At 39.4% G+C, this 25,444-nt stretch overlaps 3 long non-coding RNA genes and 1 pseudogene across 3 annotated transcripts in view; 1 reads left to right on the top strand and 3 right to left on the bottom strand.

Annotated features, from left to right (window-relative positions):
* Positions 1-5,100: 5,100 nt before the first annotated feature.
* Positions 5,101-5,864, bottom strand: LOC103879340. Its single transcript, XR_639928.4, has 2 exons — positions 5,500-5,864; positions 5,101-5,317 (listed from the first exon to the last, which is right to left on the bottom strand). It is a non-coding gene; the product is annotated as an uncharacterized LOC103879340 (long non-coding RNA).
* Positions 5,865-6,039: 175 nt separating this feature from the next.
* Positions 6,040-15,408, bottom strand: LOC116270604. Its single transcript, XR_004178759.1, has 3 exons — positions 15,375-15,408; positions 9,464-9,636; positions 6,040-6,316 (listed from the first exon to the last, which is right to left on the bottom strand). It is a non-coding gene; the product is annotated as an uncharacterized LOC116270604 (long non-coding RNA).
* On the top strand, positions 14,555-16,562 carry LOC101015227 (annotated as a pseudogene).
* The window catches only part of LOC108582917, a 43,287-nt gene continuing 34,102 nt past the window's right edge, over positions 16,260-25,444 (bottom strand). The window contains exon 4 of the long non-coding RNA XR_002518434.2: positions 16,260-16,662. This is a non-coding gene — a long non-coding RNA (uncharacterized LOC108582917). The remainder of the gene's footprint in view (positions 16,663-25,444) is intronic.

The following is a 25,444-nucleotide window of genomic DNA, read 5'->3' on the forward strand; positions in this document are numbered from 1 at the left end:
AACTTTATACAAAAAGAGATTAACAATTTGAATGAAGTTGGTGGGAATGGTTTTAGCATTTACTCTTCACCATTTATAGAAGTGAGTTGACATGTTTGCTTATTAACTATATTCCTTTAGACTTCCTTCCAGTCTGTTCCAGCAATGCTGTAGTTTTGCAATTTTATTTTTTGGGACTCTCAAGCTAGAAGTCTACATTTTAAACTCTTTTTAAATTGAGTAATTATTTTCATTATATATTAATTATATATTAAATTTTATAAAGCAATGAGGGATTTGGAGGTTGGTCTGGTGCTGTTTATACTTCTTTATAAAAATATATAGGTGACAAAAGCTTTACTTTTTAAGCTTTACACACAGGCAAATGCAGGTCAGGAATGCTTTGTATAAAGAGGTTTTTCCTGACTTCAGTTGCGTCTGTGTGGTGAGGACTGATTGACTGAGGGAAAGAGAATAGCTCCCCCAGCTCATCGGAATCCCCAGAGACATCTCAGCTTGCATCTAGGAGGTTAAAACTCCTTGATGGTCCGATTGTGACTTGACACAGGAGGCTGATGAAGAAAGAGCAAGATGATCCCTCGAGGGTCTGGGATACAGCTCAGGACATTTCTTCTAACTTACAAAAAAACAAGAAAATGTCACTTGATTGGCTTTGAATCTGACTCTGTGCCAAGAAATCAAGGTGAAATTTGACAAACTTCGTATGCATAAACATCTCAGAATTATTTTCTAGTAGCTTTATTTTCTAATTTGAACAAAAGTTCTCACAGGGCATTTGACAGCATTTGCTTGGAAATAGAATTTGTTTGGGAAGTAGAAATTTTGGTAGAATTTATTCATTCAACAAATATTTTCTGGATTTGTTTACTATAAGAAGTAATAAAGAGATAGAGAAATGAATGAGATAACACCCGTATAAAGAGATTTCACTGTAGTGCCGTATGTAGTGTTTTAGAACACAGTCGGTATTGTAAGATAAGAAAAATAGAACTGCTTATTGTTGGTGCTAGAATGTCTTCAGTGACAATGAGATAAATTTTCATGTAACATTTTAAACTAAACCATGAAAGAGAACACAATACTTGGAATATTGTGTACCCTTATTCCTCCCTTTCATTTCTTCTTGCCTTGCCTTTCTTCCCTGCTTGCTTGTAACTCTAGCTTTTAAGCCATCTTTAATTCCTTCTACTTTGTGCTCTTGGGAGGGCATGCACTTTGAAAATACTTGACATTCAGGAAAATACACTTTATATGTTAAAAATCAATGGTGACACAATATTTACAGCCCAAAGGCCAAACATTTGGAGTTTCTTTATAGAGAGTAAGTGCTCAGAGACCAGCTTTGTGCTACTAAGCTGTAGACATCAAAGAATAATAATACAGCAGTTTTCAACTTGATGGCCCGAATGGGCTTTAGCCCAGTGAAGTGAAGTATTGAGCTATTTCACAGATCTGTAATAGAGAGCCAATGTGGGAATCCTTATTTTATCTTAATTACTAAGGAGCCCTTTATGTCTCAGAAGTCCCCATGTTTCGTTTCAAAACTTCTATCTGGAGAATGAGTTTATAGACTTGTGTCTACAAAAGAATGACAATACTTTGAATTAGGTTTTAAGAAGATTCAAAGTGCAGCCAGAAGGGGAATTCTTTTTCTAGTCCCTGCTCCACTGCAGTGTTTCAAAGAAAGCTTATGGTAGGTCTATGATTTAGTAGAAAGAAAAGAAAATGTATTCATTGGGAACTCCCATGCCACCTAGCAAGTTTAATTTTCTTGGGTTAAGCGTGTACCTGCAAACAGAAACACTCACACACATGCATACATGTGCACACACACACATCCCAAAGCATTTATTAGCTCCTTAGAAGCTGTATTATGTGTCTGGGCGAGGAGTATTATTTGGTGTGCACATTTGACCCTTTATTATTAGCTGCTCTTTAGCAGAAAGCCTCTCTTTCAGCAGAAAGAGTGAGGATGGCCATAACTATTACTAAGCTAATAATAATTACAAGGACCAAACATGATTATTGATGGCTCCTCCATCTTTCATATGTGTGTGCTCTGGGTAATACTGACATGCTACTCCTGTTATTGGGCATGAACTTTCTGTGACCTATCATTTATCATCATATGAAGTTCAGTCCAGCCTAATAGTTACATTATGTAACAGAGCTTTCTGGTGGTGAAAGGAATCCACTTAAAATACTGATGTGCTAGGGTTTCACATGCAGTGTGGAGTGTTCATTCTCTTTACTTGTAAAAGAGACTTAGAGGAGGCTATCCGGGCATTCACCTTGGAGAAAATTGTTGATGAAGCCAGATAGCGCTGATAAAGTATCATTTTGGGAATCACTCCAAGCCTGCAATACTGGAGCATATAAGGAAGAGGAACCCCTCAAAGTGTCAGTAATATAATGATCAGAGAAAGGATCTAGAGATTTTCTAGTACATTTTCCCCTCATTTTTTGGATGATGAGGTTGACAGTCTCAAGGTCACACATCTTAGTCACGCCTTTTTCACCAAACATTGTCAGGGAGGACAGGAAGGACATGACCTATGACCAATGTCTTTGGGACATCTAGGATATCGGTGCCTCTAAGATCACTGCCAAGCCAAGAAGTATGTTTTTTAGGTCCTTCCCTGAAATTACAGTGAAGAGTACATTAGTAAGGAAGCAGCTGGCTCTGGGGTGAGGTGCGACTGACTGCTTCCTTGTCATTCAGATCATATAGTAATAGCATATGGGGGTCTTGGATTGGCCTCACAAAGAATCCATCAGCGGTTATGTCCCACTCTTCTATGGAGATGGATGGTACAACAATTGTGCTAGTGTGTTTGGGTGAATGCACTGTCACCAGAAGACCGATGGAACCTATTGAAACTACACATATATGAAGATGGCTTTTTTGGGTGGCTGTAATCATCACAGAGAAGTCTTTGTGTTGTTTCCCTGGATGCCGGTGTTAGGTAATGTTCTGAAGCTTAGGAAGTTCTTTTATTCCAGCAGGCTTTGAATGTCTTGGTCCCTGACGTCCAGAGGCCAGAAGCACTTGCCAATGGGTAATTATGTCCCCTTGCTGTGCACAAGCAAGAAAGTAGCAAGCAATTCAGAGGCTGCAGTGCAGAAGGCAAGGCATCTGCATCCCTGAAGTTCATCTTAAGGAGTCTCCTGAAGGCACTCCTGGGCAATCTGGAAGGCTGGGAGAGGGGTGCTGAGGATCTAGCCACTGGGAGTAAGACTTCCTACTTAGAAAGCTATTTATTTCCTAGTGCTGGCATAACAAACTGAGTGGCTTAAACAACAGAAATAATCTATTTCTTTATTTTTAAGTGGCAGGTAATAATTGTATATATTTATGGGGCACAATGTGATGTTTTGATATTGTTTACATTGTGTATCATTACACCTGACTAACATCCATCACCCCACATACTTATCATTTTTTGTGTGTGGTAGAAACATGTAAAATCTACTTTTTTAGCAATTTTGAAATTGATAATACATTAGGTTATTTTTTTAACTTTTTAAAAATTATACTTTAAGTTCTGGGATACATGTGCAGAACATGCAGGTTTGTTACATATGTATACACGTGCCATGGTGGTTTGCTGCACCCATCAACCCGTCATCTACATTAGGTATTTCTCCTAACGCTCTCCCTCCCCTTGCTCCCCATCCCTGACAGGCCCTGGTGTGTGACGTTCCCCTCCCTGTGTCCATGTGTTCTCATTGCTCAACTTCCACATATGAGTGAGAACATGTGGTATTTGGTTTTCTGTTCCTGCGTTAGTTTGCTGAGAATGATGGCTTCCAGTTTCATCCATGTCCCTGTAAAGGACATGAACTCATCATTAAAAAAAAAAAAAATTATTACACTTTAAGTTCTAGGGTACATGTGCACAACGTGCAATTTTGTTACGTAGGTATATATGTGCCATGTTGGTTTGCTGCACCCATCAACTCATCATTTACATTAGGTATTTCTCCTAATGCTCTCCCTCCCCCAGGCCCCCAACCCCCAACCAGCCCGGGTGTGTGATGTTCCCCTCCCCATGTCCATGTGTCCTCATTGTTCAACTCCCACCTATGAGTGAGAACATGCGGTGTTTGGTTTTCTGTCCTTGTGATAGTTTGCTTAGAATGGAACTCATCCTTTTTAATGGCTGCATAGTATTCCATGTTGTATATGTGCAACATTTTCTTTATCCAGTCTATCACTGATGGTCATTTGGGTTGGTTCCAAGTCTTTGCTATTGTGAACAGTGCTGCAATAAACATATGTGTGCATGTGTCTTTAAAGTAGAATGATTTCTAATCCTTTGTGTGTATCCCCAGTAACTGGATTGCTGGGTCAAATGGTATTTCTGGTTCTAGATCCTTGAGGAATATTATGGGCGCCGTGATGTGTAATAGATTTTTAAAATTTATTCCTCCTAACTGAATCTTTGTATTCTTTTTTTTTTATATACTTTAAATTCTAGGGTACATGTGCATAACGTGCAGGTTTGTTACATATGTATACTTGTGCCATGTTGGCGTGCTGCACCAATCTTTGTATTCTTTGAACAACATCTCCCCATCCCCTTCCATCCCACAGCCTCTGGTAACCACAGTTCTATTTTCTACTTCTAAGAGTTTGGCTTTTTTAGATTTTACATATAAGTGAGATCATGCAATATTTGTATTTGTATGCCTGACTTATTTGTCTTAGCATAATATCCTTCAAGTTCATCCATAAAACAACAGAAACGTATTGTCTCACAGTTCTGCAGGCTAGAAGTCTGAGATTAAAGTATCAGGAAGGTTGGTTCGTTCTCTGAAGGAAGGATCTATCCCAGGCCTCACTCCTTGACGTGAAGACAGCTGTCTCCTCCCATGACTCTTCATGTCACCTTCCCTCTATGTGTGCGCCCACATTTTCCCTTTTTCCTAAGGACTAGCCATTTAAGATTAGGGTCTCCCACTTCCAGTGGCCTCATTTTAACTTGGTTACTTCCCTGAAGACCCTATGTCCAAATAAGGTTACATTCTAAATTACTGGGAGTTAGAATTTCAAAATACGTGGGCAGGAGGGATACAATTCAATCCATAACAGGAACCTTGCCCTGGTATCTCTGAGGTTCATTTCTATGACTGATGGCCAGAGGCTGTGTTTGGATTCCAGAGACATTCTTGGATGTGTGTGTGCGCGTGTGTGTGCGCATGTGTGTGCGTGAGTGTATGTGCACGTGTGTGTGCACGTGGATGTGCACGAGCTGACTTCTTCCTTAGGATGGGGTTCACGCGCAGTCTGTATTCTTCCACAACTTTCACCCATCTGAAAGCAAATCAGTTTCCTTTTTAAAAATGGAAAAATATCTCTCTTTCTCCATGTCCTCTTAATGCCCCCCACCCCGCACTCTCCTTTTCCTTCTTACTACATGTCTTAGGCCATTCAGGCTACCATAACAAAATACTATAAACTGTGTAACTCATTCACAACAGAAATGTATTTCTTACAGTTCTGGAGTCTAGAAAGGCCAAGATCAGGAAGCCAGCAGATTCCAAGTCTGGTGAGGGCCTCCTTCCTAGTTTATAGGTGCTGCCTTCTTGCTGTCTCCACACATGGTGAAAGGGGCTATCTCCCTGGGGGTCCCTTTTGGCACTAATTCCATTTGTGACCTAATCACCTCCTCAAAGCCCCCCTCACAATACCATCACTTTGGGGGATTATGACTTCAACATAGGAATTTGGGGGGGACACAAATGTTCAGACCACAGCATCACCTCTTTTCTCTGACTTCCCTCACTTGCTTTTATTTATTTATTTATTTTTATTTTTTTTAAACAGTCTCACTCCATCACCCAGGCTGGAGTACAGTGGCATGATCTCAGCTTACTGCTGCCTCCACCTCCCGGGTTCAAGCAATTCTTATGCTTCAGAGCCCCGAGTAGCTGGGACTGCAGGCGTGCGCCACCATGCCCGGATACTTTTTGCAGTTTTAGTAGGGATGGGGTTTCACCATGTTGGCCAGGCTGGTCTCAAACTCCTGACCCCAGATGATCTGCCCATCGTGGCCTCCCAAAGTGCTGGGATTACAGGCATGAGCCACCACACCTGGCCCCCTTATATATCCACATTGTGCTGTTTGTGTATTGATTCTTTCACTGTCCTTCATATTCCTTCTTTCATCATCATAATTAATTTTTAAATGTTTTGTTTCTTCATTTACCAACATTACATTCCTATTGGCTCAGATAGTTTTCTTCTGATTTCACTCTCCCTTTAGTATTTTTCTTTTTCCTCCATGGGTCTCAGAAAGGCTGAAGCAAAGACCTGAAAAATGTTTATTCATTTATATTACTGGATTGTGAAATTTTTATTCTTTCTACTGGAATGTTATCTGTCCTAGGTTTTAATTATCCAGAGAGTACCCTCCCACTATGTGTAGATTACTCGTTAACAAATGCATTTTGTTAATGGTTTGAAGTCTTGAGGACTTTGAAAAGAACCTTAAAACAAGTTTAGAAAGAGGATGTTTCATCCTGAGACTTCTTTGAGTTCACCCATGATTAGAGTTGAAAACATAGATACCACAGACTTGCTTGACTTCCAGCGAAAGGCTACCTTCATGTCATGATGTTATTAGAAAAAAGCAGAACTAATTGTTGGATTTTTCTCATTCATTATTTTCCCTCCTGTCTCTCCTTTTTATCTCCCAAAGCTAGTGTTCCATGATACATTGCTGGTAAATATTTAATTGCTGTTCTCAGAAATGTGTTTTGCATTTTCACATTACCCTCCTCCTCATGGTGATGAAAGACAAGATGGGTAATATATGTGTGCCTGTGTCAGTGAGTGTGTACTCTAGGTATTGTCTTTATCATAAAAGATAATATATACATTAGATTTCCTGTAATGGAGAACTTCCTCGCCTGCTTCTTAATGAGAGGTGCTGATGTGAAATGACCCTAGCTTTCCTAAACACACAGCAATCTAATTTGAACCTGTATGCCAATTACAGGCCTCAGTGGAGCACTTTATGGTGAAACAATCACGTCACAATAGGATTAGAACACTATGCCCCAGGACCGCAAGGGAAGCCAGCCCGGGCATAACTGCAGGTTTATTCCTCTAAATTGTCTGTAAACAGCATTGATAGCCACCTTGGTGCCACCTTAGTATTGTTTCTATAAATCCTCCATAGAAACAATCTAAAATGAATAGACAACGAGTCAGTAATGGCCTGTTAGTTCCCAACACAGGGTTGCGCCACTGAACTGCCTCATGAATACCACTCATAGGGACTGATCTTCGGTAAACATTCACAAACGGCAGAGCAGACAGGCTCTCTGACAACAATCAAGTTAGAGAGTCTGAGAAATCATTGTGAATGGTGCCTTCCCCCCGATCTTTCCATGCAAAAATTAGCTTCAGAACTGAATCGTTTTAGTTCTCTTAGTAAGTTTAGACAGTCAGTCATATACTTTCCAGAGTCTCTTCAATTTCAATAAGAATTTTTTTTGCAGTTACCTGACAACGCTAACTACTTTTGACTAATGTAAAGAAAGCTAAAATTGTTATGTCTTGATCATGAGAGCAGGCTTGAAGAAGAAGATGAGACATGCAGAAGTCAAGCCACTAGACTGGAAATTAATCACCAGGTTGTGCTGGTAGAATAGAAGTAACTACAGGATGTACAGCAGATGATCATTGTGATGTGGCAATACTAAAGGGCCAATTATGAACTCTTGTAAATTAAATCCAAGTAGAGTAAAATTGTGCCATTAAACTCTAAAGAAGTATTAGTTGTTTTTCCCAATATAGTATAAAATCCCTGATATCAAACCTCACTTTTTCTTTCATATATAGAAATAAAAGTAAAATATATCATTTGCCCTGCTTAATATTTTTCTTCATTTTGGCTATTTACAGACATTCAATGTTTTGTTTTTTTGTCTGAACAGGCTAAAATAGCTTAGTAAAATAGAGCTACTATTCCATATTTGTTAATGAGCTGCCTAAAACTATTTCTGTGTTCTTTATTTAGTGATGTCGGTTGAATACAAGAAGTATTTTTAACTAGAAGAGAATTTATGAAACAATATATCTTGGGGAAAATGACATTCCATATTTCCTAGATTGTTGTCATTTGGGTCTCTGATGATGGTTAGAGGTTTTTAAGAGCACTCCTGCTTAGGTTTAGGTGTAGTGGCTTTTCTACCACCCAGGCAGAAAAATTAATAATGCTCATTCACTCAGAAAAAACAAAAAACAAAAAAAAACAAGTGCCTTCTGTGTGTTAGTTACCATGGTAGACAGAAGGACAGTTCTACCTCAAGAATGGTACAGACTTTTGGCCATTCAAGAGTTGAGAGCATTTAGTTAATTCAGATTAAAAACGAAAGCAAAAACACAAAGCGTATTTTCTGCTTGAGAGTGAGAGTACAGCTTGGGTTGGAGTGATAACTCAGCTCTGTACTGTCCTGTGTGGAAGCATGCAGGTTTTAACTCAGGCTGCCATAACAAAATATCACAGAAAAGGCAGCTTAAACAACAGAAATTTACTTTCTCACAGCTCTGGAGTCTGGAAATCTGAGTTCAGGGTGCCAACATGGTGAGATTCCGGTGGAGGATCTTTTCCTGGTTTTTTGACTTCTAATTTTTCACTGTGTCCTCCCATGGCCTTTCCTTGGTGTGTGTGCAAGGGGAGAGAAAGTAATCTCACTCTCTTCCTCTTCTAATAAGGCCACCAATGCTGTAGGATTAGGAGTCCACCTTTTGGACCTCATTTAAACTTATTTATCTCTTAAAAACCCCATCTCCAAATACAGTCATATTAGGGGTGAGGGCTTCAACATATGAATTTTGGAGAGACACAACTCAATCCATAGCAGTGTATCACTTATTTCAAACTGTAGGTGAAATTTATTTCAATAGAAGATTTCCAACAGAAGCCAATTATTCCTGCGTTAAAAAAAAAAAAAAAAAAAGAGGGCTATTGTGTCCCCAAAATAGCACTTAGTTGGAAGTCAAAGATCTGAATTTGAGGACTCGTTGGGACATTTGCTGGCTGTGTAAAGTTGGGCATTCTAGACCCAACATAGTCCAAATAGATACCTTAGTCTTATCTTACACATGTACATTTCTTTCACTTAATAATGAACACAATATTCTCCAGCAGCTAAGCTGGAAAACCTGTTTTTGTTCATTGTTTTCCTTCTGAGAGCCCTAAATTCACTCAGTTGCCATGTCCTGTTGGTTCTATATGTGACAGATCTTCTCCATCTACCACCCTTGCGTCCCCGCCACCCCGTGTCACACATTGCCTCTACATTATTGAAGGCGAATGTGATCTCAGACTGGACAATAATGGCTTCCTCACATCCTACCACCAATCTTTTTCCACAGTTCTGGTGATGTCCTTGCCTATTGAAAAATGTTCAACCAGTTCCCCATTTATATAGAGAACAAAGTCCAAACCTGACATCCCAGGTCTTCTAATAGTTGTCTCCAGCTCAGATTCCTCACTTGGGTTCTCACAACTCTTCTTCCAACTGCTATCACCCCAGCAAACTCAGCTCATCACCACTTGATACACTGTTTTTGCCCCTCCTTGGAGCTGCCACGATTTACCATTGTTGTACTCGTTCCTGCTGTAGTCATTCAACATTCAACAAACATATGTTAGTGCTGTTTCAGCTCCTGTCTTAGGTGCTGAGGTTGTACAAAGGGATTGGACCTGGTCCTTTCAGACTTCATTGTCTAGTGAAACGGAGATAGACATGCAAACCAATAGTTACAATTTAATATGGTAGATAAGAGCTCAAAGCTGTAACACTTGTCATATCCATCCCCACAGGTCTGTATCTTACTCATCCAGTCCTAGTTCACATGCTACTTAATCTCTTATTCCCTTCTCTTATTTCCGTGGCACTTATCTGTGCTTTTCTTGTAATCTTAATCACTCTTGTCTGTTTTAAATGCTTGTGTTCTCAAGTCTTGTTTTGCTCAATTAGACTTTAAGCTTCTTGCAAGCAATATCCATGTTCCGTATTAACCTTTGTGTTTCCGTAGTGCCTAATACAGAATTTTATCTAGTCCTCTTGAATGTGCTGACAAAAATAATTCCTGAGTTTGTGAAATCACACATTAAGACAGTGGACCCTTTAAATAAAACCACTTCCTTTGAATAATATGAAAACTTTGTTGTTTCATCAGGTTTTAGCTTACTAATTTCGCTAAATAAAAGCCTGATTAGAGGTGTAGAAACATGCATTTCAAAATTAATTCCAAAGGTTGAACATTGCATACAAAACAGTACATGAAACAGTAATTATTACTAATATGTTCTAAGCATTAAAAATAGATTTGATTATGATACTCTTTGAAGTGCTTCTGGAGAGTATACAAGAAAAATAAAAGACTGGAGGCAAAGTCATATTCGTTAAAGATATAAAAAAAGGAAATATAACTTTTAACAAATATTTTCTACATTAAAGGAGTGTCAGCCCTTAGGAGTTTTTGTGGTTTTACTTGCAAATGTTATTCACTTTGTATTTTAAATTAGAATTTTCCCTTATAAAATCCTTTTCAAAAAAAGGAAAAGGTTAACCTATACTCTCAGAAATATAAAATTATTATTTATTACTTGTTTGACTGATACTGTAATAATTGTGAATAAGAACACAGTGAACTGGCACTATTTTTTTGGTAGAGAGACTTAGTATATATTCAAAACATTCCCATTTCATTCAGATAACTGACATAGACTTTCATAGCAACTCAGCTAAACAGTAACATATAATTACATGTTTTTTGTTTTTAAATTTAGTTTTAATATGTTAATTAACTAATTAGCTTATTTTTGAGACAGAGTCTCATTCTGTCATCTGGGCTGGAGTGCAGTGGTGCAATCTCAGCTCACTGCAGTCTTGACCTCCTGGGCTCAAGTGATCCTCCCGCTTCAGCCTCCTGAATAGCTGGAACTATACGTGTGTGCCACCATGCCCAGCTAACTCTTTAGTTTTTGAGGAGACAGGGTCTCACTATATTTCCCAAGCTGGTCTTGAACTCCTGGACTCAAGTGATTTTCCCACCTCAGCCTCCCAAAGGGCTGGGATTACAGTTCTGGGCCACTGCACCCAGCCTCTCTTTAGCAGATAAAAGAAAAGGGGATATACATACATACATACATATATATATGTGTGTGTGTGTGTGTGTGCATATGTGTGTGTGTATATATATAGAGTCAATTTTGCAACTCACAAAATTATTGTAAAACTTAGAAAGGCTAAATTTAGAAAATAGAAAGATTTAAAATGTTAGCGTAAGTCCTCCCAGTCTTGTTTTTTTCTGTACGTTAAAAAAATTGCATAATGAATTTTATCTTCCTTCCTCTTTTCTGTTTTCTTCTTCAATATTTACTAGTGCTGCAAGGAATAGTAAGAGATGTTGATGTCTGGGACACAATATAAAGAAACTATACAAGGAACTTCACTGATTTTTTTTTCCTGCCATCTCACACTTGATGTTCTCCAGGCTTCTGTGTTTGACAAACATCTGTGAAAAGTAATGTATGTGCTCAACTCTATGCTGATCTCTAGGTCTAGAATGATAAAACAATGTCCCTGCATTCAAGAATCTTGAGGGACTGTCAAAAATCAAGTGCCATGTGGCGACTGTTGCTTAAGGTCATATGGCAGAGCAGTGCACACAGGAAGAAGTAGTCAGTTCTTGTGAATTCAGATCGTCTTGTGGCCTCACATAAGCTAAATGATCTCATCTATTTTGCTAACCTCAAAGCTGTTTTGTTAATATTTACTTGCCACTTGAGCCAACACTAATGTCCCAAAGTGAGGGGAAAAAATTACAGATAACCTAGGTTAAAACATGCTTGGGACTGACTATTCTGAAAGGGACATGATCATAGGACATAACTGCCCTTATTCTTCTAGCTCATGCAGGCTCAAACACAGGGCTGTTTGATGAACTCAGGTCCCAAGCACGGGTACTGGAGAGACATAAATACTTCTTACAATGAAATATACTCATTAGGAATTACAAATGATTGTTTTCAGTGACACTGTTTATCACATATTGTTCATCATTCCTTCTCCTTCTGCCACTTTTATAAGAAGCTGATCACACTCTGCAGGGAGGTACTATGTCTTGTTTATCATGTGCTCCTTACCCCATACTAAATGCCCAATATGTGTTTGTTGACTTGAATGAAATCAACCTAAATTATAACTGAGTTTTAAAAATGTGATCCATGTTGAAAACTTGGCAATATAAATCTAAGTGTGGAAGTGAAAGCATTTCATTTTGAATATTGCAATGACTTTTTTCAATTCTTTGAGGACAGAGGCTATGTCCTCTTCATCTTTGCATTTTCAGTGACTAAAATATTACTGAGTGCATAGGGGGTACTTACCTAATGCTCGCTGAACTAAGTTAAATAGAATTGAATTTTCTTTGCTACTCTATAGCAAATCATTAGTACCTGAGCAGGCTTCTACTTCATGCAAACTATTCGCAAATCTTTACTGTCTATTCTCCTATTTTTAGAAGAAAGCAAATAAATTGACTATGCAGTAATTTCCTCAGTTTTCCCCCATCTAACCTATATTAGATAACTTCTAGATGTGCCTCGTTCTCAGCATCAGCACAGATCTTATCTTGGTATCATTCTAGGAGTTTGAGTTTTAAATTATTTATTTTAAGGGAGTAAAATATTTACATTAATAAAAGTATTTGTTAGAAATGAAGGAGGCTCTCACTTACAGAACAAGGAGGTAACCCCCCAGACACAAACATAAAAGTCTCACAGGCTGAACTTAGCTGAAAGCCCTGTTGATGAGCTTTAAGGGAATTTGAAACTTGGCATAATAAAATCACACCCCTGAGTTTTGCAGGAATGATTGCTGCACTGTAATATGTATTGTACTTAGATACTTAGATTAAAGATATATTTTTATTTTTATTTTGTTATCAATTATGCATCCAGAAGAGGAATTTTACTACTAATGGAACCATTGAAATAGATACCTAGAGGAGTGGATGCATCACTTTATTTCTTGTCAGGTTCTATATTAGGCTTTCCAAAGCACATTTGAGTATTTGTCTACTATTGTTATTGTTGTGGAGTAGTGTACCTTGGGGAAATCTGTAAAGGAGAATGAATAAGCCTGAATTCTATACCTGATTCTGCCTTTTCTTGCTGTATGTTTTTAGACAAGTAACCTTATACCAGCACCTGGTCCATTCCACAATAGGGGAATACTTAATTTAGATTTTCATACCTAAAACATTACCTTATTTTAAAGTAACACTATGAGTTTTTTTAACAGAGGCATAATTTTATCTTCATATAAGTTACTGGGCTGGACATATAGTTGAGAAAATAGAGGTACTTTTTGCTCAAGGCTTAAAAGCTGTGCAATGGTAGAACTGGCATTAATAATTGGCTTCGGAACATTTGTAGTCAAGGTACTTTTCTCTTGCTTTGTAATTGAGCAACTTGAGATTTATGAGTGAATGAAATGCCTAACTTCTGGAAGGACTCAATATCTGATTTCAAAAGAAATGATTTCAAAACATTTCAGCTCTCGAAAAGGCAAATGAAGAACTAGGGTAGTGGTTCTCAAAGTGAGGTCTCCAGACAAACAGCAGCAGCATTACCTGACAACTGGTCATTGGTAAGAAATTACCTGACAACTGGTAAGAACTGACGTTCTCTGTTCCCACGCAAGACCCACTGCATCAGAAACTCTGGGGGTAAGGTCCAGCAAACTGATTTAACAAGTCCTCCTGTCCTCTAGGTGATTCTGATGCCTGCTCAAATTTCCGAAGCACTGCTAGGCATAGAAAAACACCTTAGACCCTGTAAAAGGGTGAAAGTGCTTTAGAATTTATTTCCAGCCCTGTGATGACCAATGTAGAGGTCAACTATGGGAGAAAGTACCACTTCCAGGCCCAGATCAGATCAAAAGCAGGATGGGGCCTTTAAGAACCAGTAGCCCCTGGGGACTCTAGGACCAGCAGACAGCACCCAGCTTTTCTGAGAAATTTCGGGACATTGGAGCTCTTCAGGTTGTAGACTTAGTCTTTGCAATTTGAATGTGGAGGTGTTGCTATAATCAGAGTCTATTTTGGATTGGAAGCTGTTTGGGATTTAATCTTTCTCATCTGAGGCCTAGAAACGGACTTCACTTGAGGTTCTCACTAAACAATAACTCACATTGTTCTGGAATTCTCACATAACAATAAGTATACTGAACTCATTCAAATTCAAGTATAACAGAGTAAAGATGTGGTATAAGTTACTACATCTCAAATAGGATCAGACAGCAACATTTTTGTGGCTTCAAAAGCAGCACCATTTGTTTATTAACATTATTTTGCTTAATAAAGCAGTACTCTTAATTATGGCAAAATTTAGAAATAATTCTATGGGATGTGATGAAGCTATTTTCACTTTGAATTTTAAAAAAATGGGCCCTACACTCTTTCCTTCCCTCACCACCAATGACCTGTCTCACTGTGCATACGCCCTGCTGCAGCCCTGCAGAAATGCTTCAACTACCCACAATTTTTTTTTTTTTTTTTTTTTTTTTTGCCAAATAAGACTGGAGTCCAGGGTACTGAAGCCTCATCTTCCTCAGGCTGATGCCAAAGATGTAAAATTTGGTTCAGATGCCCAAACCTTAAGGCTTCAAGGTGTAAGCCTTTTAGCCAATTCTCTAGCCATTACAATAGGGCCAAAGGGAAGAACCGTGATTATTGAAGAAAGCTGAGGAAGTTCCAAAGTAAAAAAAAAGATGGTGTGACTGTTGCAAAGTCAATTGACTTAAAGGATAAATATAAAAATATTGGAGCTAAACTTGTTAAAATGTTGCCAATAATACAAATAAGGAAGCTGGGGATGGTATCACCACTGCTACCATACTGGCATGCTCTATTGCAAAGAAGGCTTTGAGAAGGTTAGCAAAGGTGCAAATCCAGTGGAAATTGGAAGTGTGTGAGGTTAGATATTGATACTGTAATTGCTGAACTTAGGAAGCAGTCTAAACCTGTGACAACCCCTGAAGAAATTGCTCAGGTTGCTACAATTTCTGCAAACAGAGACAAAAAAAATTGGCAGCATCATTTCTGGTGCAATGGAAAAGGTTGGAAGAAAGGTTGTGCTCACAGTGAAAGGTGGAAAAACATTGAATGATGAATTAGAAATTATTGAAGGCATGAAGTTTGATTGAGGCTATATTTTTCCATACTTATTAATATATCAAAAGGTCAGAAATGTGAATTCCAGGATGCCTATGTTCTACTGAGTGAAAAGAACATTTCTGGTGTCCAGTCCATTGTACCCGCTCTCGAAATTGCCAGTGCTCACCTTAAGCCTTTGGTCACAATTGCTGAAGATGTTGATGAAGAAACTCTAAGTATGCTCATCTTGAATAGGCTAAAAGTTGGTCTTCAGGTTGTAGTAGTCAAAATTTCAGGTTTTGGTGACAATAGAACTAGCTTAAAGATGTGGCTATTGCTACTGGTATTGCAGTGTTTGGAGAAGAGGGGTTAACCCTAAATCTTAAAGATGCTCAGCCTCATGATTCAGGAAAATTCAGAGAGGTCATTGTGGTCAAAGATGATGCTATGTTATTAAAAGGAAAAGATGACAAGGCTTAAATTGAAAAATGTATTCAAGAAATCATTGAGTAGTTAGATATCACAACTAGTGAATATGAAAAGAAAAAACTGAATGAATGTCTGGCAAAACTATCAGATGGAGTAGCCATGTTGATGGTTGGTGAGACAAGTGATGTTCAGGTGAAAGAAAAGAAAGATAGAGTTACCCACGTCCTTAATGCTACAAGAGCTGCCATTGAAGATGGCATTGTTCTGCTTCAGTGTGTTCCAGCCTTGGACTCATTAACTCCAGCTAATGAAGATGTTTTAAATGGTATAGAAATTATTAAAAGAACACTCCTGTAATCCCAGCACTTTGGGAGGCTGAGATGGGCGGATCACAAGGTCAGGAGATTGAGACCATCCTGGCTAACACGGTGAAACCCCGTCTCTACTGAAAAATACAAAAAACTAGCCAGGCGAGGTGGCAGGTGCCTGTAGTCCCAGCTACTCGGGAGGCTGAGACAGGAGAATGGCGTGAACCCTGGAGGCGGAGCTTGCAGTGAGCCGAGATCCGGCCACTGCAATCCAGCCTGGGCGACAGAGCGAGACTCCGTCTCAAAAAACAAAAAACAACAACAAAAAAACCACAAATTCCTTCAATGATCAATGTTGAGAATGCAAGTGTTGAAGTATCTTTGATAGTTGAAAAAATTACGTAAGATTCCTCTGAGGTTGGTTATGAGGCTGTGATTGGAGATTCTGTGAATACGGTAGAAAAAGGAGTCACTGACCCCACAAACGTTGTGAGAACTGCTTTACTGCATGCTGCTGGGGTGGCTTCTCTGTTACCTACAGCAGAAGTTGTAGTCATAGAAATTCCTAAAAAAGAGAATCCTGGAATGAGTGCAATAGGTGGAATGGGAGGTGGTTTGTTCTAATTCCTAGAATAGTGCTTTACCTTTGATTTTGAACTGTGACAAGAAGCTCAAAACAGCATTCTTCAACAATAACTTTAGAAGTCAGGTGAAGAAAATGACTGAAGAGAAGGCTGGCTGAAATTTAAGAAAATCACCATAACCATCAGTTACTGGTTTCAGTTGACAATATACAATAATTCACTGCTGTCATTGCCCATGCCTACAGATAATTTATTTTGTATTTTTGAATGAAAAAACATTTGTACATTCTTTTTTTTTATGATCTCCATTTTTTTAAAAATTGATTTATTATTATTATACTTTAAGTTGTAGGGTACATGTGCATAGCGGTGCAGGTTTATTTACATATGTATACTTGTGCCATGTTGGTGTGCAACATCAATAAATTCCTTCAATTTATAGCTCCCAATGCAATCCCTCCCCTCCCCTCCCCATTGATAGGCCCCGATTGTGTGATGTTCCCCTTCGGAGTCCGATGATCTCGCTATTCAGTTCCCACCTGTGGTGAGAACATCACGGTGTTTGGTTTTCTGTTCTTGTGATAGTTTGCCTACAGAATGATGGTTTCCAGCTGCATCCATGTCCCTACAAAGGACGCAAACTCGTATCCTTCTTGTAGCAAGCTGCATAGTATTCCATGGTGTATATATTATACATTTTCTTAATCCAATCTGTCACTGATATGGACATTTGGGTTGATTCAGTCACTGCTATTGTGAATAGTGCTGCAATAAACATACGTGTGCATGTGTCTTTTGTGGCAGCATAATTTATAATCCTTTGGGTATATACCCAGTAATGCGTGGCTGGGTCATGGTACATCTAGTTCTAGATCCTTGAGGGTGCCATACTGTTTTCCATAATGGTTGAACTAGTTTACAATCCACCAACAATTAATAAAAGCGTTCCTATTTCTCCACATCTCCAGCACCTGTTGTTTCCTGACTTTTTTTAATGATCGCCATTCTAACTGGTGTGAGATGGTATCTCATTATGGTTTTGATTTGCATTTCTGATGGCCAGTGATAGTAGGCATTTTTCATGTGTCACAGTGGCTGTATAGATATGCTTTTGAAATGTCTGTTCATATCCTTTGCCCTTTTTGATGGGGTTGTTTGTTTTTTTCTTGTAAATTTGTTTGAGTTCTTTGTAGGTTCCTGGATATTAGCCCTTTGTCAGATGGAGTAGATTGCAAAATTTACTACTCCCGTTCTGGCAGGTTGCCTGTTCACTCTGATGGTAGTTTCTTTTGCTGTGCAGAAGCTCTTTAGTTTAATGACATCCATTTGTCAATTTTGCTTTTGCTGCTGTTGCTTTTGAGTGTTTTAGACATAAAGTCTTTGCCCATGCCTATGTCCTGAATGGTACTACCTAGAGTTTTCCTCTAAGTTTTTATGGTATTAGGTCTAACATTTAGAGTCTCTAATCCATCTTGAATTAATTTTCGTATAAAGAGGTAAGAAAGGATCCAGTTTCAGCTTTCTACTTGTAAGCTGTAATTCCCAGCTTTTTTTTCCATTTATTAAATAGAATCCTTTCCCATTTCTTGTTTCTCTCAGGTTTGTCAAAGATCAGATGACTGTACATGTGGCATTATTTCACAGGGACTCTGTTCTGTTCCATTGGTCTGATATCTCTGTTGTTTGGTACCAATTACCATGCTGTTTTGGTGCATAGCCTTGTAGTATAGTTTGAAGTCAGGTGGCGTGATGCCTCCAGCTTTGTTCTTTTGACCCGGTTGTCTTGGAATCATGGCGGGCTCTTTTTGGTTCCCTTATGAACTGTGAATTCTGTGAAGAAACTCATTGGTAGCTTGATGGGGATGGCATTGATCCTATAAATTACCTTGGGCAGTATGGCCATTTTTCACGATCAGTGATTCTTCCTATCCATGAGCATGAGTGTTCTTCCATTTGTTTGTGTCCTCTTTTATTTCGCACTGAGCAGTGGTTTGTAGTTCTCCTTGAAGAGGTCCTTTACATCCTTAGCAAGTTGGATTTACAGGTATTTTATTCTCTTTGAAGCAATTTGAATGGAAGTTCATTCCTATTGATTTGGCTCTCTGTTTGTCTGTACTGGCAATTGTATAAGAATGCTTGTAGTTTTATTAATTTTGTATCCTGAGACTTTGCCAAAGTTGCTTATCAACCTTGGGATTTTTTGGGCTGAGACAATGGGGTTTTCTAAATATACAATCATATCATCTACAGAGGACAATTTGGCTTCTTCTTTCCTAACTGAATACCGCCAGTTCTTTCTCTTGCCTAATTGCCTAGCCAGAACTTCCAACACTATGTGTTGGTGGGAGTGGTGAGAGAGGGCATCCTATGTTGTGCCAGTTTTCAAAGATTTTCAGTTTTGCCTTTACATTCAATTATGATATTGGCTGTGGGTTTTGTCATAAATGGCTCTTATTATTTTTGAAATTACGTTCCATCAATACCGAATTTATTGAAGCGTTTTGCTTAATGAGAAGGGCTGTTGAATTTTGTCAAAGCCTTTTCTGCATCTATTGAAGTTAATCATGTGCTTCTTGTCTTTGGTTCTGTTTATATGCTGGATTATGTTTACTGATTTGCGAATGTTGAACCAGCGCATCCCAGGGATGAAGCCCGCACTTGATCATGGTGGATAAGCTTTTGATGTGTTGTTGAATCCGGTTTGCCAGTATTTTATTGAGGATTTTGCATCGATGTTCATCAGGGATATTGGTCTAAAATTCTCTTTTTGTTAATGTCTCTGCCAGGCTTTACGGTATCAGGATGATGTTGGCCTCACAAAATGGGTTAGGGGAGGATTCCTCTTTTTCTATTGATTGGAATAGTTTCAGGAAGAATGGGTACCAACTCCTCCTTGTACCTCTGGTAGAATTCCAGTTGTGAATCCATCTGGTCCTGGACTTTTTTTTGGTTGGTAGGCTATTAATTATTGCCTCAATTTCAGAGCCTGCTATTGGTCTATTCAGGGATTCAGCTTCTTCCTGGTTTGAGTCTTGGAAGAGTGTAAGTGTCAGGGAGTGATTATCCATTTCTTCTAGTTTTCCAGTTTAACATGCCAGAGGTGTTTATAGTATTCTCTGATGGTAGTTTGTATTTCTGTGGGATTAGGTGGTGATATCCCTTTATCATTTTATTCGCGTCGGTTGATTCTTCTCTCTTTTCTTCTTTATTAGTCTTGCTAGTGATTGTCAATTTTGTTGATCTTTTCAAAACCAACTCCTGGATTCATGGATTTTTTGGAGGGTTTTGTGTCTCTATCTCCTTCAGTTCTCGCTCTGATCTTAGTTGTTTCTTGCCTTCTGCTGGCTTTTGAATGTGTTTGCTCTTGCTTCTCTAGTTCTTTTTTAATTGCTGATGTTAGGTGTCAATTTTTAGATCTTTCCTGCTTTCTCTTGTGGGCATTTAGTGCTATAAATTTCCCTCTACCTGCTTCTGATGTGTCCCAGAGATTCTGCTATGTTGTATCTTTGTTCTCATTGGTTTCAAAGAACATGCTATTTCTGCCTTCATTTCGTTGCTTGTACCCAGTAATCATTCAGGAGTAGGTTGTTCCAGTTTCCATGTAGCTGGGCGGTTTGATTGAGTTTCTTAGTCCTGAGTTCTGGATTTTGATTGCACTGTGGTCTGAGAGCCAGTTTGTTATAATTTCTGTTCTTGTGACTTGCTTTGAGGAGTGCTTTACTTTGATTACATGGTCAATTTTGGAGTAAATTTTTGATGTAGTGCCTGAGAAAGAATGTCTTATTCTGTTGAATTAGGGGTGAGTTCTATAGATGTCTAGCCAGAGTCTGCTTGCTGCAGAGATGAGTTCAATTCCTGGATATCCTTGTGCTTTCTGTCTTGTTGATCTGTCTAGTGTTGACAGTGGAGTGTTGAAGTCTCCCATTATTGTGTATGGGAGTCCTAAGTCTCTTTGTAAGTCTCTAAGGACTTGCTTTATGAATCTGGGTGCTCCTGTATTGGGTGCATATACATTTAGGATAGTTAGCTCTTCTTGTTGAATTGATCCTTTACCATTATGTAATGGCCTTCTTTGTCTCTTTTGATCTTTGATGGTTTAAGTCTGTTTTATCAGAGACTAGGATTGCAGCCCTGCTTTTTTGTTCTCCATTTTGCTTGGTAAAATCTTCCTCCATCCATTATTTTGAGCCTATGTATGTCTCTAGAGTGATGTGAGATGGAGTCTCCACAGATACAGCAGACTGATGATGGAGTCTTGACTCTTTATCCAGTTTGCCAGTCTGGCTGTCTTTTTCATTTGGAGCATTTAGTCTATTGGCTGCATTTAAAGGTTAAGATTGTTATGTGTGAACTTGATCCTGCCATTGTTATGATATTAACTGGTTATTTTGCTCGTTAGTTGGTCCAGTTTCTTCCTAGCCTCGATGGATGTTTTACATTTGGCATGTTTTACAATGGCTGGTGCAGTTGTTCCCTTTCCATGTTGGAGTGCTTCCTTCAGGGTCTCTTGTAAGGCCAGGCCTAGTGGTGAGAAAATCTCTAATTTGCTTATCTGTAAAAGGATTTTATTTCTCCTTCACTTGTAGAGCTGAGTTTGTGGCTGGATATGAAATTCTGGGTTTAAAGAATTCTTTCTTTTTGGGGAATGTTGAATGTGGCCCCACTCTTCTGGCTTGTAGAGTTTCTGCCCGGGACATCTGCTGTTAGTCTGATGGGCTTCCCACTTTGTGGGTAGCCGACCTTTCTCTCTCTGGCTGCCCTTAGATTTTTCCTTCATTTCAACTTTGGGTAGATCTAGCGATTATGTGTCTTGGAGTTGCTCTTCTCGGGGAGTATCTTTGTATGGCGTTCTCTGTATTTCCCTGGATTTGAATGTTGGCCCTGCCCTACTAGGTTGGGGAAGTTCTCCTGGATGATATCCTGAGTGTTTTTTCAAACTTGGTTCCCATTTTCCCCCCCCTCACTTTCAGGCACCCCAATCGGATGTAGATTTGGTCTTTTACATAATCCATACTTCTTGCAGGCTTTGTTCATTTCTTTTTTCTTCTTTTTCTTTTTGGTTTCTCTTCTGCTTCATTTCATTCATTTGATTATGTCGCTGATACTCTTTCTTCCAGTTGGTCAGTGGTTACTGGAAGCTTGTGCATTTATCCGCGTATTTCCTCGTGTCATGGTTTCATCTCTTTCATTTTTGTTTGCAGGCCTTCTCTGCATTAATTACTCTAGCCATCGAGATTCTTCCTTTTTTTTCCAGATTTTTTAGTTTCTTTGCACTGGGTACGTAATTCTTCCTTTAGCTCCTGAGAATTTGATGGACTGAAGCCTTCTTCTCTCACATCTCGTCAAAGTCGTTCTCCAGGTCCAGCTTTGATCCGTTGTAAGTGAGCTCTTGGCTCCTTTGCTGGGAGATCGCTCTCATTTTGAATTTCTAGCTTTTCTACCCTGCTTTTTCCCCATCTTTGTGGTTTTATCTGCCTCTGGTCTTTGATGATGGTGATGTACTGATGGGGTTTTGGTGTAGGTGTCCTTCCTGTTTGATAGTTTTCCTTCTAACAGTCAGGACCCTCAGCTGTAGGTCTGCTGGAGATTGCTTGAGGTCCACTCCAGACTCTGTTTGCCTGGGTATCAGCAGCAGAGGCTCAGTTGAAAATGCAGAAATCACCGGTCTTCTGTGTCGCTTGCGCTGGGAGTTGGAGACTGGAGCTGTTCCTATTCGGCCATCTTGCTCCGCCCCCTGTACATTCTTGATATTGTGTGCAAGAGCCATGAACCAATATAGTGCTTTCAACCTAAATCACTGAGACATTTTTACTGCCGTTCTATTAAAATCAGGATTTTAGTGCTTGCCATCACCAGAGGAGAAGTTAAGAAGTAGCCTTTCTGTGGAGAGTAAGAAGAATTGTGTCCAAAGTAGAGAAATATCCAATTATGTGACAGCCTTTGTGTAATAAAAATTTGTTTAAAATTTTAAATAGTGCATCCTGAAGATATTTTTAAATTCTCCAAATTGGCTCTCATGCAAAAAGGCTTATTCAGTACTTTTAAGGACCATTTGAATTGTGGGTAAAGGATTATGTTAGATGCTGAGTATTTAAGACATAATGGTTGACATTTGCTCATTGCCCACCATAGGAAGCTCACAACTAGGTAAGAGGGGCAACTCTTCTGGAGCACTTGAGTCCAGAAGAAAAGAGTGGCCAGAAAAAGAGGTCCAAGGAAAAAGGATATTAAGCAAACACCTGAAGAGAGAATCCTTTGTATTCCTGAGATGGTAATCTGTGAGTCTGCTTGTGAATATAAGCTGGGTACACTGCCAAAGAACAGGGTGAAAGGAGTAGTAGGCTTATTTCTGTTTTAGCTTACTAGAAATTAAGAAGATGTCTCAGTTCAAAAAATAAAAATAAATGAACCGGTAAAGAAGCTGTAAAGTTCAAGAGTATGAAGAGCAATTTAAAGTTAATTACACTAGGTGACAAATACGAGAGGGAAAAGCTTGATTGTTAATTGGAGTTCTAAAAACTTCTATTACAAAATAGGTTCAGGGAGTGGGAACATCAGCAAAATGGAGAAATAGAACTCTCTAATGCTTGTCCCCCGAAGAAACATTAATGCAAACAACTATCCACACATGGAAATATCTTTCCAAGTGCTAAGGAAACCTGGTGAAGGACAATAGTGTCTGAATGTAGCACAGAAAGAAAAGACGCATTGAGAAGAGTAGGATGGACATTAGGCACATTGCCCATTCAACCCTGGACAGCACAGCATGGAGAAGGATACTACCTAGGAGAGGAAGAAGGAAGTGAGCAGAGGACTTTGCCTCAGACTCCAAAACTAGGCCCTCTTCAGTAAAATCTAGCGCTGATCTGACCCCATGGCCCCAGACTTTAGGCCCCTACCCAAGGACTGGGTTTCCAGGCCTGCACTAGAACCAGGCTAGATCCCCCACCAGGCTCTAGGCTTTTCCAATGAACTTGGTCTCCAGGCTGCCCCACTGCCAACCTGACTTCAACAACCCCAGAGTCCAAACCACCCCTAACAGTGAAGTGGCTCCCATGGCCCCAGGCTTCAGGTCAACCTCAGCGCCAGACCAACCCTTGCAGTCCTAGTCATCAGACTGGCACCCTCAGATCCAGCTTCCAGGCCAGCTCCTGTAGCTCCTCACTTCAACAGACCCAGGGTTCAGGTTGCCCCAATAGATTCCAGCATTTGACCAACCCCCATGGACCAAGGCTCCAGGACAGCCCCTGTATACCCAGGTAAGTGGCTATTTCCAAGGCCCTAAGACCTAGGACAGCCCTCATGGGCCTATCCTCTAGGCCAACACCTGCATGCCCAGACTCCAGGCAAACACTAGTGGACATAGGCTTCAGGCCAGTACCAGAGTCTAATGCACTAAACCAACACCTGAAATCCTAGGCTCCAGTCTGTCTCCTCGGGAGCCAGGCTTCCTATCAACTACAGCACTGAGAAAACCCCAAGTGCCAGGCTGGTCCCTGTGGTCTCAAGCTTCAGATGACCCAGGGTCTAGGGCTGTACCAGCAGACCCAGGGCCTAAGCTCACCCCAGTAGACGGCTAGACCACACAGACTGAGGCTCCAAGACTACCCATGAAGACCTAAGTTCTAGGCCAGCAACTGTGGGCCCATAACCCAAACCCATCCCCACAGACTCAAGCTCCAGGCCTACTCCAATACTGAACCAGCCTCCATGGACTCAGGCTCCAAGTCTATTCCAGTGCAAGATCAGCCCCCATGGATCTAGGCTTTATGCCCAACCAAGCAGACCCAGGCATCAGGTTGCCTACCTGCTGACCCAGGCACCACACCAGCCTATCTGAGGACTCCAGCAGCAAGCTTACCTTCAGATTATGCCCAATGGTCTGCCTAGAATCTCTAGGCAGGCTGCCTGGAGCAGCTTTTCCACCCAAAGCCAGTCTGTAAAGACTGGAATAAGTCCTTACTTTTTGAATGTGCAGTCATCCATGTAAGGTAATGAAAACACAAAACACCAAGAAGACATAACATAACCAAAGAACACACCAAACAATAATCTCTTAGTAGCTGACCTACAGGGAATAAAGATGGATGAACTGCCTGACAAAAAATTCAAAATAATTTTTAAGTAACATAGGACAACTTCAATAAATACTTAAAACGCCTCAATAAGATCAGGAAAACAATGTACCAATATTAAAAATTAACAGAGAAATTTAAGTTATTTATAAAATAGTAATTCTGGAGTTGGAAAATACAATGAATAAAATAAAAAATGCAATAGTGAGCATTAATAGCAAAATTGATCAAGCAGAAGAGAGAATCTATGATTCTGAAGACAGGTTATTGGAAAATATAAAGTCAGAGAAGAAAAAAGAATGAAAAGGAATGAAGTAAGATTATGAGATTTATGAGCAATTGTTTGGGTTATAGGAGTTTGTGAAGGAGAAGAGAAAGATAAATGTTTATTTAAAGAAATATTAGCAGTACTTTCCAAATTTGGAGAAAGATATAAATATCTAGGTACGGAAATGTCAAAATTCTGTAATCAGATTGAATCCAAACAAGATTACACCAAGACATAATAAAATAAAACTGTCAAACTCAAGGAAAGAAAGAGGATCCTGAAAACATCAAGATAAAAGAAGCAAATAACCTATAAGGAAGTTCTGGTACACATAGAAGTTAATTTCTCAGCAGAGGTATTACAGGCCAGTAGAGAACAGGATGATACATTCAAAGTGCTGAAAAAAAAAATACTAAACAAAACTGCTAAGTAAGAATATTGTATCTGAAAAAGGTGTGGTTCAGAAATAAAGGAGAGAGAAAGAGTTTCCCAGAGGAACAAAAGCTGAGGTAGTTCATTCACACCAGAGCTGTTTACAAGAAATGCTAAAAGAAGCTCATCAGCCTGAAAAAAAAGGATGCTAAAAAGTAACA

The sequence above is a fragment of the Papio anubis genome, chromosome 15, assembly GCF_008728515.1.
Source record: "Papio anubis isolate 15944 chromosome 15, Panubis1.0, whole genome shotgun sequence".
Taxonomy (NCBI): Eukaryota; Metazoa; Chordata; class Mammalia; order Primates; family Cercopithecidae; genus Papio; species Papio anubis.